Here is a 14,990-nt window from a genome sequence, read left to right as displayed (position 1 = left end):
AGTCAAGAAAAGTCTCTAAGAGTGAGAGACTTTGGAGCACTCTGATAAATGGATAGCTTCATTAAATCTCTCGTCTAAGGGCTGAAGAATCTAAGCAGAAGAGGCAGAAAGATTGTAAGAGCCAGAGATGATAGATAACTCCTGGAAACATTGTCTTCCAGGCACAACACCATTGATACACATGATTTCAGAGATCCTGTGGCAGCACCCACAGCACCTGCACAAGTTCAGGCCAGATAAGGTCCCGGCACTGAGAGCGAGAAGCGGATTAGGATCCTAAGCCTAACCAAACAGATATCTACACCTGCTACTCAAGGGGCAAAGGGAAGATAGCAGTTTTCCCCCAGGGGAGTCTCCCTGGCTGTACTAACCGCACTTCAGAGTTGGCCTCGTGCCCAGTAGTGATGAGCAACACAAGACAAACTCAACAGTATCTTTAAAGACTTTGTCTCATTTTGTTGTCTTTGGGCATATTTTTATCTTACTGAGTTTTGGCTCGTATATTTTGGTTTCTGTTTTTATATTTCTGCCATGGTGGGGGATGTGTTTCTTATTTGTATTTGGTTGCTTTTGTTTGTTTTTTAGAAGGTGGCATGGAGTTGAGTAGGGAGGATCTGGGAGGAGTGGGATAGGGGAAAATCGTGGTCATAATACATTGTAAGAAAAAATTTTCAACAAAAAAATAAGTTTTTAAAAGTAACTAGTAAGCAGTCCGATCTAAAAAACAAAGATAAAACAAAACAAAATTCCTGAGCTATGATGCCCTAAACTGGGTCAAAACCTCTTGGCTGAGGAAGTCATATGACCTACTGGGGAAGCAATAGCTGTTTTTTTTTTGTTTTTTTTTTTTTTTTTTTGGCGAAATGGACAGGATGTGCCTAACAAATTCGCTTCGAATAACTGTGTTATTCATGTCTGTGGAGGAAGGCAGCTGTCGGCTTTTGTCAGAGAGCTTCTTCCTGCAGTCTTCAGGGGTGATTGCAGAGACTCCTAACAAAGTACAGACGACAAATTTCTATTGAATGAATACTGAGCCATGAAGGAAACATATATATCAACCTCCACCCACCCAAGGATCAGGGAACAACGCAGAAGAAAAATATAATGGGCAAAGAATTAATGTGGAACACTGAGTTCTGGTCCTGACCTCACAACAGCTGTAACTGCCCACACAACTGTGTAAGATTGGGCCTGTCAACACAGGGCTTAGAAGGGAAAGGGATCCCTGAGGAGTTGTATGTAATTAATAATTGATGAGGGGGAGAGGTTTTCTTCAGCCGTTGGTAAGGTACCCATGCTCCTGAAAGCAATCTTTCAGCCGTGGTCCTGTAATCAACACTGATGAAACTCACTGGGTCATGAAATTTTTTAAAATTGAAGATATGAAAGAATTCCAATTTTTGTTCTAAGGAAGTGAAGGCTGCAGATCTCAGGCTTCAGGCATACTCTGTGCCATGAAGTCACTTAACATTTGTTCTGGGCCTACTAAGGCAGAAATAATCCCTGAGAATCAGAAAACCTGGTTCAAATCCCAGGCTACTCATATACTAACTCCAAAGGCACAGGCAACTGACACTCTCTAAAACACCCTGCCAGGCAAAGTTGTTGAAGGTTTGAACTGATACATGTAATTATGACTTGAATATACCGTGTTCAGTAAATGGGTTGTTTATGACCTGCCTAAAACTCTGTTGAAGTTCTGATCACATCCAGTAAGGAGGAACCTAAACCAGGCTATGTGTGATACGTGTGATTATGACTCGGATACACTGTGTTCAGTAAATGTGTCATTTGTTACCTGCCTAAAACACGGCTGGAGTTCTGCTCACATTCAGTAAGGAAGAACCTAAACAAGGCAACACCAGAAGTTTCCACGTTTCAGTGCTTCCATCTACTGACCAAAAGGAGTAGGCACCACTGGGGAAAGAGTTGCAAGATGCTAAAGCCAGGCATCATCTCTCTGCTGGCTACCCAAATCCCCCAATGAGGTAGATGTGGTGTAGCACATGTAGCTCCAGCTACCCAGCAGCAGTATAAAGTTTCATGTAGCCCTTCACCTCTCTGAGCCTGTCTTCTTAGCAGACAGATGGAATAACAATTCCGGAGATGTTGTGACTCCCAAAGGATGATGCCTATGGGACACTTTCCAAATCCTAAGCTAACCTCAAATACTCGAGGTCAAGTATTTTTGATGCTCCTTCTCCCACCATTCTGGATACTGTGTGTGAAACTTCAGGAAGATCTGACAACTTGGCCCTGCACTTGAGTAGCTCCAATGCAGTGGAAGAGGAGAGTCACACTTCACTAAGGTACTCCGGCAGAATGGAGACTATGTGTGCCCAGAGAAGTCAAGGAAAGCTCTTCTGTTTTGCTGGGGAATGTTATTTTAAGGTGTGTTGCTTTTTAATGCTGCATTTGTTTAACTTTGTGAAACTGTGATTCTTTGCCTTTCTAAAACACCTCTTGGTCTAATAAGGAGCTGAACGGTCAATAGCAAAGCAAGAGCAAGGATAGGCGGGGCTGGCAGACAGAGAGGATAAATAGAAGGCGAAATGAGGAAGAAAATGAGCAAGAGAACAAGGAGAGGAGGCCATCAGAAGCCAGTCACCCAGCTACACAGCAAGTCATGGAGAAAGAAGTAAAGAAAAATAAGCAGAGATAGAGAAAGATAAAAGCCCAGAGGTAAAAGGTAGTTGGGATAATTTAGGTTAAGAAAAACTGTCAAAAAAAAAAAAAAAGCCAAGCTAAGGCCAGGCATTCATAACTAAAAATAAGCCTCTGTGTGTGGTTTATTTGAGAGCGGAGTGGTGGGCCCCCCTAAAGTCAAAAGAATAAAACATCAGACAACACTGTTTACCAGCCTGTTTCAGGGTTCCCAGGTTTTCAGCCCCTCAAAAGCAAAGGCCACATCCAGGAAGACCTGCAGGTGCACAATCACTGTACCTCTTATCATAATCCTTCTTTCTGCTCTGTAAGCCCATCACCTCCAGCAAGGACACAGAGTTAAATCCAAGTTCAAATCCAAATCTGTAGCTGGGGTCTGTGGGAGAATAGATCCCTGGAGAATCAGAGCTGCCTGTCACTCCTGAAACCAGGAAAAATATTAACTCACACCTCCTAAGCTGCCTGAAATGGGAAGGCTTTCCTAGGACTGACCTCCATGTGGTCATCAGCTGGACTCCAAATACCTAGAAGAGTACTGTTCTCAAAAACAGAATGCAAAATGGTACCCTAGTTTGCATGGCAACTAGGAGGACTTCCTGAGATATCCAGAACTGGTAACCTTGTATCAAATCTCTCTGGAAATGAGAGACCCCAGGAGATCTTCCTGAAGCTCTTAGAGGTGGCCCACAGTTCCTCCCATCAATCTACTCATTAACCCACTGCAAAGCAGTGAAAAATTCTGCCTGCACCAGTTTAAATGAGAACATCCCATGCAGGCCCTTGTGTTTGAACACTCGGTCCCCACTAGGTGGTGCTGTTTGAGAGGCTATGGAACCCTTAGGAGGCACAGCCTTGCTGGAGAAAAGCATCACAGCAAGAGAAAAAGACATTATTACAGAGAAAAATATCTACTGAGGGATCCCTCCAGCCCCCAATAATAGCTTTTTAAAAGTACAGGCTAGCTGTTTTTAAAAACAAGTCCTTCAATTTGAATTTCAGATGTTTGGGAGAGTGATGTCCATCTAGTGTAGATCACATCCCGGATTGCGTTGTGTGGTTTGATGTTCTCTATTGATAGCAGGGAGTGACAGTAAGCTCCAGCTCCTGTCAGCTACGAGATCACAAGTGTTAAAGTCTGTGGCGTACTTTATTGCTAGACCAAGACACTCAGTAGGCTAGGTGTGTTGTGAATTTTAGAGTGCTCACACTTTCAGCCTGTGGTGGTTTTAGTTGTTGAGATGCAAGAACATTTTGAGTTGGGGGTGACAGTAATTAACTTCCTGCTACAGATGGCCCCTTTTAGATATTATTCCCTGCTTCTTTCCCTATTTTTCTTTTAATTTTAATATTTTATGAGTGTATTTTCATTTTGCACTCTGTTGAATTTTATACAGACAATCTCTTCCAAGTATATAATGTATTTTGGCTGTATTCATATCTTTCCCATTCTTCCCTTTAAATCTCCCTGCCCTGTCTCTGATAGTCTCCTCCCTTCCCCTAATCTCCCTCTGCTTTCATTCCTCATATATGTGACAAATAGGATGCATGAAATTAAATAGATTTTGTATGGTGAAGGAAACAGTGGGGTGGAGAGACAGCACACAGAATGGGAGGAAATATGTCTTCTTCCTTCTCTCCCTCCCATCCTCCCTCTCTTCCTATCACCTCTGTCCCTTCCTCCCTTCCTGTATTTTGACAGGATCTTACTATATAGCCTAGTCTGGTCTGGAGCTCATAATTTTTTGCCTTACTCTACCTAGCACGGGGATTATGGGCTTTGCCACAGTCCCTGACTTAAATACTGCTTTCAGTAGTAAGATTTTGTTGCTGATATATAGAAATACAATGGTGTTTGTCTATTAACCTTATATCTACATTGCATTGCTATACTCTTCTAATAATTTTAATAATCTTTATATAGGTTTTTGTTTTATTTCACTTTATGTAGGCAAAAACTGTGTGCACAAACTTACAGATTCTTTTTTCTCATTATCATAACTTATTTCTGAACATTTCTTCACCTATTAGGGCTAAAATTTCTCTTTTCCACTCTCCAACCCTTACACTTTCCTCATAACACTGCTGATACTGTATGGCTTTTGTCTGGCTACTGTCAGTCTTTTTTAGTAGCCCACGAGTTCTTTGAAAACACAGACTAACTGTCTCCAAGTCTATGGTATGCAGTAAATCTCGGCTCAGAGTGAACATTTGAGAATAATAAGAAGTACCTATTGAACACTGTACTGTGCACTTTGCAGAGGTTGTTTCCTTTAGTTCTCTTCTATATACAACCATTGTTTCCTTTGTAAATGAGCAAACCAAGGCTCAAAGAAGTTAAGCAACTTACCAAATATTACATAGCCAGGAAGAAACAGAGCTTGGATTTGAACTCAGACGTAATCTTTTATATTTTTCTCATTATTAAAGTCTTTTCTCTTGCTGTGATGAAATACCGGGACCAAAAGCATCATATAAAAGAAACCATTTGTTTTGTCTTAAGGTTACCGAGGAAGAGTCCACAACACTGGGGGAGTCATGGCAGCAGCCAGCCAGAGCAGGAGCTGAGAGATCACATCTTCCACTGCAGAAAGGTAGCAGTGACAGCAAGCAGGAAATGGGATGATGCTATAGCCCCTCCCCCCCAAAACCACCTCAGTGATGCCCTTTCTCCTAAAGGTTCCATATCCTCTCGGAGTGGCACCGATCAGGAAGTGTCCTCATGGCTAGCTAGCTTTCATAGTATCAGAAGTGCTATGTAGGCTACCAGGAGAGAGAAGTCACCAGCATTTTCAGTCAGCTGTAAACCCTGTATGCTACAGTAAGAACTGGCCCGGCAAGACATGCCCATAGGTGCAATAGTAGCATGAATGTAATAGGAATAACTCTCTGTTTTGGATTTAAGACCCACTCTACAAGAGGGAATGAATGCCTGCTACTGTAAACATGTCCAAGAGGGGGCTGGAGAGATGGCTCAGTGGTTAAGAGCATTGCCTGCTCTTCCAAAGGTCCTGAGTTCAATTCCCAGCAACCACATGGTGGCTCACAACCATCCGTAATGGGGTCTGGTTCCCTCTTCTGGCCTGCAGGCATACACACAGACAGAACACCGTATACATAATAAATAAATAAATAAAATATTTTAAAAAAAAACATGTCCAAGAATACATGAATTGGAAGCTCATAGACGCGAGGGGTGAACCTGCTACTGTTAATTTGCTAAATGGACATTGTTTCATGCTCTGGCTTGTATCTCCATACCCATAGATAAGTGCAATTCTCAGACATCATCAGAGAAGCTTCTGTAGTGGAGGCTGGTTATTGTAGGAACGCCGCAAAAGGACAGGAGTACGTACCTAGGGCATATTCGGCCACAAGTGGGACAACTGTGCCACACTCTCTACCACCAAGGCTCAGGAAACATCATATAAAAGGGGGCAGAAAGATCGCAAAAACCAGAGTTTAAGAATAACTAAGATTAAAGAGAATTTAGAGACGTGACAAGACCAATGCCCTCATTAACTCACAAAAGTTGTGGTTGTCTGTGTAAGGTCTGTACAAGATCAAGTCAGTCAGCATTCCAGCATGGAGGCAGGAGCGTTCATGAGCCCTGGCTGCTAGTAAGGAACTATTGGTAGCTGATGGCTTTTAGGGGATGGAAGGTCTGTCTTTTTTAATAGATGTGGTCCTGGTGGGTAGACCATGCCCCTGTAGGTGGCTCCCCATTCATTTATATAGAGCACAACAATTTTTTTTAAGTTTAAGGGATTCATGAAGTTGAAAGGCAGGTGGATGGTAAGGGATAGATCCAGGAGGAGTTAGAGAAAGGAATACATTGTCTGTACGTATAAAATTCTCAAAGAATTAATAAAATAACACATTCTTAAAGGATATGTGTGCCAGGGAGCATGTGCAATCATACTTTAGCTGGTCTACTTACAGTAACAAAGTAGTGACAACAACATCATCAGTGTCCATTGACAAGAAAATAGTGATACGTTTACATGAGAGAATACTGTCTACATTTCAGAAAAAGTGAATGAACATAACAACTTAATCAATATTGCTAGCATTCTGAAATAAAAATGGGAGTCACAGAATACTGCATACAACAAGATGATCTTTTAATAAGCATCACTAGCATCTAAAACTCAAAAATACTAGGTATTTATTTTTAAATGAAAGAAATTGCAGGTGCAACTTTAGGATGGTGTTTGCCATAGGGAAAGGTACTGAATGCTCAAACATAAATTATGGTTGATAGTAATTGTTGGATTTGGTTGAAGTGATGTAAAAGAGAGAGAGAGAGAGAGAGAGAGAGAGAGAGAGAGAGTGTGTGAGGGTGAAGAGGAAGAAAAGGAAAGGAAAGGAAGAGACCGGAGAAAGGAATGGGAGGAGAGGGGAGGGAGGTCAAAGGAAGAGATCTATGTAAGGACCAGTGGAGATACTTCAAGAGCCAAGACTAAAGGTTAGCTAGTTTTGTTCATAGTATCAATTAGAGGAAATAAGAAAAGACACCTAATCAACCTTGGAGGATCTAAGGAAGGCATCCCAAAAACAGGTGCTCACATACCATGACAAAATGTCAGTTTGAGCCTATTGGGTGGCTGAGAATCACTGCTGATTTGAATGGGAACTAAGCATTGTGAGAAATAAGAGTAAGTGACCACCCATAGTAATAGTTGAAGCCTAGGAAAGTGACTATGTCTGAGCCCTCCCTGCCCCACCGCACCCCCCTGTTCCCTTTCTCAGTCCCTCTGACTAGCTGAACTCCATCCAAATAACTATGAATGGAGAATATGCAAAGAAGTGAGATCACTACAACCCCCCAAGTCTCTAAACCATGTTACCAGGTCCTAAAGTCTCTGGGCAACTCGTCATCGTCAATGGTGATGCTGGATTGTTGCTTCTTTGCCAGCCCTGAGACAGAAAACACAATTGCAGGTCTGGGGTGTATACATCAGCACCAAGGACAGGTCCCTCCACTGTGACTCTGGAGAAGCCCTGGGAATAGGGAACATTCCAGATCAGAAACCCTTTTACCTTACCTAACCTCCTGCTTTCTCTTGCTTCTTCCTTGACCTCCTAGCCTGTCTGCAGGCCCTCCATACTCTAATCTGTTACTGTCTTGGGGGCCAGCCTCCAGCAGCACAGGGCTCAATAGGAATCCATGGTGTTGGAGTATACTAAGATTTTTCTATCTGAGGGGATTAGGAAAAAAGACACACACTCTCTTGATGTTTCCTTCAAACCTTTTCTTTATTATTCTTTTATATCCTTCATTCTATATTCTTATCTCTATCCAGAAATAGCCCTTCTGCCTCTCTTGATGTTTTCCTTCTAATCTATTTTAACTCCATCTTTATTCTTTCCTTTACAGCTTATATACCCCAGGGAAATCTTTCAGGCAAAATAAAAATTACAATGTGGTTACATTCTGTTTTTCAAGTGAATAATTACTATTAATACAAAACAAATGGTAAAAAAATCAGCATGTTTTCCATATCTCTTACATGATTAACATATTATGTATTACAGATGAAAAACAAATTATCGTAAGAACTCAATGTACATTCATATGCAAGCAACTCATTAAAGATCAACTGTGTGGGTAAACAAAGTATTCTTGGCCAGGTCTTTTACTAGCCGGCTGCACTTGCAGTTGCAAAGAAAAGGCCAATTACTTTATTACTTATCTTGAAAAATAATCTCATAAGGAATCTTAAAGAAATCACATCTAAACTTTTATATATGAAAAAGAATCAGTCAGCTCTACTTTAAATCTTTAGGGTACATACCAGTCACTCATCAATAGTATTTATTATATCAGGAGATTAAGGGCAAAAATGGGTACAAGGAATTAATCATTACCTCTTGTCATCAACCAATCCTATCAAGAAAAGCATGTCAGCTGGTAATAATTAACAATCTGACCCCAATTCTATCATTAGAAACTTATTCACGATGCCCCTAGCTTGATAGCTGTGGTGGTTTGAAAGAAAATGGCACCCAAGTGGAATGGCACTATTAGGAGGTGTGGCTTTGTTGAAGTAGGTGTGGCCTTGTAGGGGGAAGTGTGTCACTGTAGGAGTGGGCTTTGAGGTCTCCTTTGCTCAAGCTTCACTTGGTGTAACACTCAGACCACTTTCTGATGCCTGCAAGGTGAGGAACACGTGGTTACTTCTTCAGCACTCCATCTGCCTGCTCTGCCATGCTCCCCACAGTGATGATAATGGACTGAATCTATGAAACTGTAAGCTGCCACCTTAATTAAATATTTTCTTTTATAAAAGTTGTCATGGTCATGGTGTTTTTTTCTGTCTGCTAACTAAGACAGAAGTGAAGGCCCATTAGGACACCCCCTCCCTTATTTCCAACATTATGGATAGCTTCTGTTCATACATAGTTTTGTTCAGGGCAAAGCTTTCCCCAAGAGAGAAAAATCATGCTACCATGCCCATCTATTTGCATGGATGCCAGGGATCTGAACTCAGTTCCTCCTCATGTTTGCACGGTAAGCACTTTACCCTTGATCTCTATTTCTGTGGCATGATTTTTCTCTCTCGGAGAATATTGCCTTAAGGTGTATGACTTTTGTTTATGCTGCATTTGTTTAACTTTGTGAAGCTGTGATTGTCTTTCTAAAACATTGATGGTCTTAATAAAGAGCTGAATGGCCAATAGCAAGACGTGAGAAAGGATAGGCGGGTCTTGGCAGGCAGAGAGAATATTTAGAAGGAGGAGTGAGGCAGGAGGAGGCACAAGAGAGCAAGAAGAGGAGGGCATCAGGGACCAGGCTCCCAGCTGCACAGCAAATCATGGAGAAAGAAGTAAAGAAAGGTATACAGAAATGGAGAAAGATAAAAGCCCAGCGGCAAAAGGTAGTCTGGATAACTTAAGAAAAGGTGGCAAGAAATAAGCCAAGCTAAGGCTGGGCATTCATGACTAAGAATAAGCTTCTGTGTGTGATTTATTTGGGAGCTGGGTGGTGATCCCCTCAAAAGGCCAAAAGAGTAAAACACCACACAGCATTTCTCAGAACTGTAGGTTATGTCTTCCATATTCCTTAGAGTTCACATTACCGTTGTATTGGACACTGAGCATTGTAAATGAGCACACAGCTCTTACCATGGTTACTTCATTCTCCTCCCTTGGATACCACACTCCTATGCTAACTCTTGCCCAATGTCTACGTGGCTGTTTGGTGTGCTTTCCAGTTATTCCTACTTATTTTTGCAAGACTGAAAGCCCTGCACCTGTTGTTCAACAGTGTCAGAAGCTAAGCTTCCTCTCCCTTGGATCTTGATTCAAATGTTGCCTCAGGCTTTGCAGTCTTCCTGGCAATACTCACTGTCCTCCTTTTCTGCTTCATTTCTCTCTACTTCTCATCATCTACCACTTACGTATTTATCCATCTCATTTAATAATTCTTTTTCTTTGTTGGAATATATGCACCACATAGGCAAGGATCTTGTGTGATTTTTCTCTTTGTAGATCAGAAGAAAGATTAGAGTTCAGAATATATAAATTGATTAATGAATAAAGAATAAAAGCTACCATTTGAAAAATTTCCTGATGCCATCCCTATCTTCCTGTATTTCATATCACAGTGTTGTTCATATCTGTTTTTGGTGAATGTGTCTCTCTTTCACACACACACACACACACACACACACACACACACACACACACACTGCTGCCGCTGCCACCACCCCACACTGTACCGCGCCACACCAGGAGCCTTAAGCAGCAGGAGCCTTTTCCCATGTGGTAGACCCACTGAGAGAGTTTTCACTGCATGTGGATAGGAATTATTTTAATCGGAGATGTGCAGTTGCCTAGAAGAGCAGCAGAGGGCAGCAGAGGACTGCATTCCTGCCTCCCTGACTCCAGTCTCCTCAAGAGAGGATGTTATTTATGACAGAGAACTGGGGCTTAGACTCCCAGGATCAGTGCAGTTCCCTCAGAAAAGAACTCAGGAGCCCAGGTGGTCCCCCACCATTCACTGTCACACACAAACACACACAGTGTCAGGACCTTCCTCAGTTAAAAGAGCCCTCCCTTTCTACCTACTCCCCTTTTCTCTAGCTTGTGCCAAGTTCCCTGGTTCAAATGAGATTCCGCGGAAGTCTGCCTCCCTCCTTCCCAGATCACTAACTGTAGCTAGCAAACCACCCCCCCCATGGAGGGAGGGGCTTTCATGCCTACCACTTCAATTAAATTCTTGCCACAGACACTACCAGGAAAGGAACTTTGCTTGTTCCAACACACAGATGAGATAACAGGCTCTAAGCGGAAGAGGGATGTGCCTAAGGTCACTGAGATGAGCACCCAGTGCTGCTTGCCATCTGTAGTCCCAAGTCCCAGGGGACACGCCAGGTGTGAAGGCCAGGCAGGCTGGATGGATGCCTTGATACGGGCTCTTTTCTCCCAGAATTATATACTCATCCTAAAGTAAGCCTAGCCACGACAGGTTTGCTATCCACACACACTCTCTAAACCTTCCTGCAACATGCGCCCTGAGTTTGTGAGGCTGGGACCTTACATGCGAGGCATGCGCCCTGAGTTTGTGAGGCTGGGACCTTACATGCGAGGCATGCGCCCTGAGTTTGTGAGGCTGGGACCTTACATGCGTCCTTAGAGCACGTGCAGGGCACCAGTGTCCTCAGGGCAGCTCCTAAGACCATACAAACAAGGAGAAGCTCACTCAGAGCAAGATGTATGGGTCCACAGGACGATGGGGCCTTTAAGATCAACAACAACACCTGGGCATTGTTTAGTCTCACCTACTCCAGTTTCTCACTTCAGCAAGCAGCCCCTGAGTTTCCCCAACTGGACTCCGCTCTAGATGCCAAAGACACAGTTCATAGATGGAGAGACCATAGCTAATGCTGAACAGAGGCCCGGAAGCTTGCAGCAATTCAAAGAAGGCTGAACCTAGAATAGGGCAGTCCTCCTGCCGGCCCACAACGATGCTGGGAACCAGCTGCTGCTTCCAGCTGCCTGGGGTCCATGGGAGAAGCCTTTGTTTAGCTTAGTGCTTGGTCACTTTCCTACCAGTCAGTCCCTTCCCCTTCCCATCTGGGCAGAGAATACAGCTGTTGGCACAGGAGGGGGAAAAGATGAGAGGGGGTTGAGGCCATCCTGGGAGAGGTAAGAGGCTTCAGCCCCTGGTATATTTTTAGATGAGCTGCAGACAAAGGTGCCAGGCAACAATCTCTGCTGTACCAGGTGCAAAAAGTCAGGTTTCAGAGGCAACCACTGATTTGTTGTGTGTCCCCCGCCCCAAGTCTTATTTGCATCATAGATCAAAGATAAGATGCTTACGTGAGGAAGATTCACTTACTGTGAGGACTAATACCTAAGTACTCAAACATGTTCCTCTCTAGTGCTTCCTCCCACTACGTCCATAGCAAAGCATCGGGAAAGATAACGCCAACAGGGATTTTGCAGCCATAGGTAGTTTCTCTTTACGTTAGGTAAACAGAGATGTATCCCCACAATGGGAGTGTCATCAAAATCACATTTGATGAATGGACAATATATTTAATAATTTATATTCACATTAATGGAGCAGCTGATGTTTGTGGACATTTATAATGTACCAGACACATGACTTTTGGCACAGCTACCCTGTGGGCTAGGCACCGTCAAGACCTGCTTGATGAGTGTGTGCCCAGCACAGGCACACAGAGGACTTTACCTTTGGGGCTTAGTGTTCTGTGTGACCATCTAGGAATTACTGTATCCCTGACTGTGCTTTGTGTGTGCACAGGGTTATTTAAAGCCTTGGCTCGCACAAAGAGCTGACTTTTATCACTTCTAAACTTCTCCCTCTGAGATAGACCTTCCCTGCTTCCCAGACACTCCTTCCTGGGAAGGTGTGTCTGCCGAGGCACAGGACAGAGTCCTGTAACTGTCCGTACTCCGTGCCCGAGTCACATCACCAGGGCGACAGCACTAAACAGAGCAATAAACAGCTTGACGGCGCGAGAAAAACTACAGGAAGAGGAAAGTTTGTCTCCATTTTTTTAAACTAAAGCCTGAAATAAAAATGTTTTATTCCTCATAACTTATGTAGCTAGTTGTGAGTGTTATTAATTAAAACCACTTGACAGAAATAGATACTGAGGCTCAGAGAGGTTTAGAGATTTGTCTAAGATCACACAGCTGCCAGTGGCAGCATTCAGACGGAGACTTAGGTCCTGGGAAGAGGATTCTAAGATCTTGAAGAGCTTCAGCCCAGGAATCAGGAGACCTGCATCCAGCTTGTGACCAGGATCCTGGGCACGCTGCCCACTCTCGCCTTTCCCAAATGAAAAAGATTCCCTCTGAGGAGTCTTCCAAGGTAGCATGGGTCTCAGGTGTGGATGGATTCACCACTTGCACAGGCTGTGATTTTGACCACAATGATCTTGCCCCTCGTCCCCCAGCCCAGAACTGCCAGAAACATGTGGCAGATAACAGTCACCCACCCTACATGACACATCATGGCATATAAAGCATTTTTATGCTGCTGCTTCATCAAGAGAGCACTAAAGCTGAAGACTGGGCAAGAAATATTAGTGATCCCATTTTACAGACAAGAATGTTGAGGCCTCAGAACACAGTGGCACCCATCGCCACCACCACACACATGGCTTTTCAGACAAGTTTTAAATCAGCCAACAGGGATCCAGAGGATTGGGGTGACAGAATGAGCATCCCTAAAGGAGAAACGGTCACTGCAAAGTCCTAGTGTAGTGAAGCAGGGCAGCACGGGCCACTCAGGACAGAAGCCCTGGTTCTGAGGTTATTGGCTTGATCCCTGGACATGAGGGTCCCATCTCTGAGGAAAGTGACCAGAGAAGTAGCCCAGTGCTCTGGAAAGAAGAACTAGCAGGCATGCCGTGTTTAGATGGTGACTCAGGATCCTGGGGGATGTTTGCCCGACACAGAGGCGTGGACTCCAGAACAGAGATAGACAGAAGAGCAAACAGGCAGAGAAACCAAAAGCAGACTCAGCAGAAGGACCAGCTCCACCAGAACATCCTTGGCTCTGTCCCATTGTCCTGAGATCCTCAGTCACAGTTCCCTCAGGAAGGAGGTGACATCTTACATCTACAGATATAAGCCCTCCACCCTGAAGCGGTACCTCGCTTACCTCTGGTGACCATAGGTAGGATGTGTCTATGAAACGGTTCATGAAGTTGGAAAGCCCATCTGTCCATTTCCAGTCCATCAGGGAATCACCAGGGAAGAACTGACCCGTAAAACTGTTTATGATGGTAGAATGAGATGAGCCTGTGCTTCCCTATAGCCACTGGCCACATACGGCTACTAGACAATGAGTCGGTGATGGCAAGGGAACAAATGGAATGTTTTCACTTCATTTTAACAGAGCTAAGAAGTCCATTTGCCTGTACCTTTGGCATATATGGATACTAGCTGCTATACTTGGTCAAAGCAGCTCTAGACAAAAACGAACAATAAAAATGGAGCGTCCGAACCACAAAAGCATCACCACAGTCACCAGTCACCATCTCTTGCCAATTACCCTGTGAAGTCGATGCTTATTTTAGGTACAGAGTGGGGGTACAGCCCAGGAAAATCAAGCAGCCACCATCTGTACGGAGCCGGTATTACAGGCGGGATTTTACCCCAGATCACATGATCGCAAAGCTCTGGCCCCAGATCCGTGCAACCCTGTTCACTTATGTAAACTTGCCACGCATATCTATTGGGTGGTTGTAATTAGGTGCATATCTCTGGGTTAAACAATTAAAGACAAATCAAGACACACATCTAAGCTGTAGGCGAGACTCTTCAGGCAAGGGTAGTACGATTGCCATTTTCCTCCAGGTAGCTCAAAGCACTATGTCATAAATATCACTGATGCCTGATGAGTTTCTAGCTCATATTTCAGGCCACAGTTCCTGCCCAGAATTCTCTATGGAAAGATCAAGCAGTCTACTGGATTCCAAATGTGAATATCAGCTTGACTTCTTGAGTTTGTCCCAAACCTTCTCCCTCTCAACAAATGACAAGCCTCTTCCCATGGCACCATAGCAAGCTTCCAGAGTCACCCATGGCTCCTCCCACCCATTTTTTTCAATCCCTTTCATCTAATCCACCAAAAAATATCCCAGCTCTGTCTTCAAGAAACATACAGAATACTAGCCATCCCCATTGCTGCCAACCCCCAAACCTCCCACCCTCCCCATCTCCCCTACCCCCATCTAACCTCTTCATCTCTAGCCAAACTCCTGGGTCCTTCTCTTTCTCCTCCTGCCCATCTGCTGCTGCTCCGCTCCCTCCTCCTCCCCCTCCCCCTCCCCCTCCTCCTCCTC

This window comes from Alexandromys fortis, unplaced genomic scaffold (genome assembly GCF_014885135.2).
Source record: "Alexandromys fortis isolate MF-2015 unplaced genomic scaffold, M_Fortis_MF-2015_v1.1 scaffold_157, whole genome shotgun sequence".
NCBI classification, from domain to species: Eukaryota; Metazoa; Chordata; class Mammalia; order Rodentia; family Cricetidae; genus Alexandromys; species Alexandromys fortis.
Note: the sequence above shows the minus strand (reverse complement) of the source record.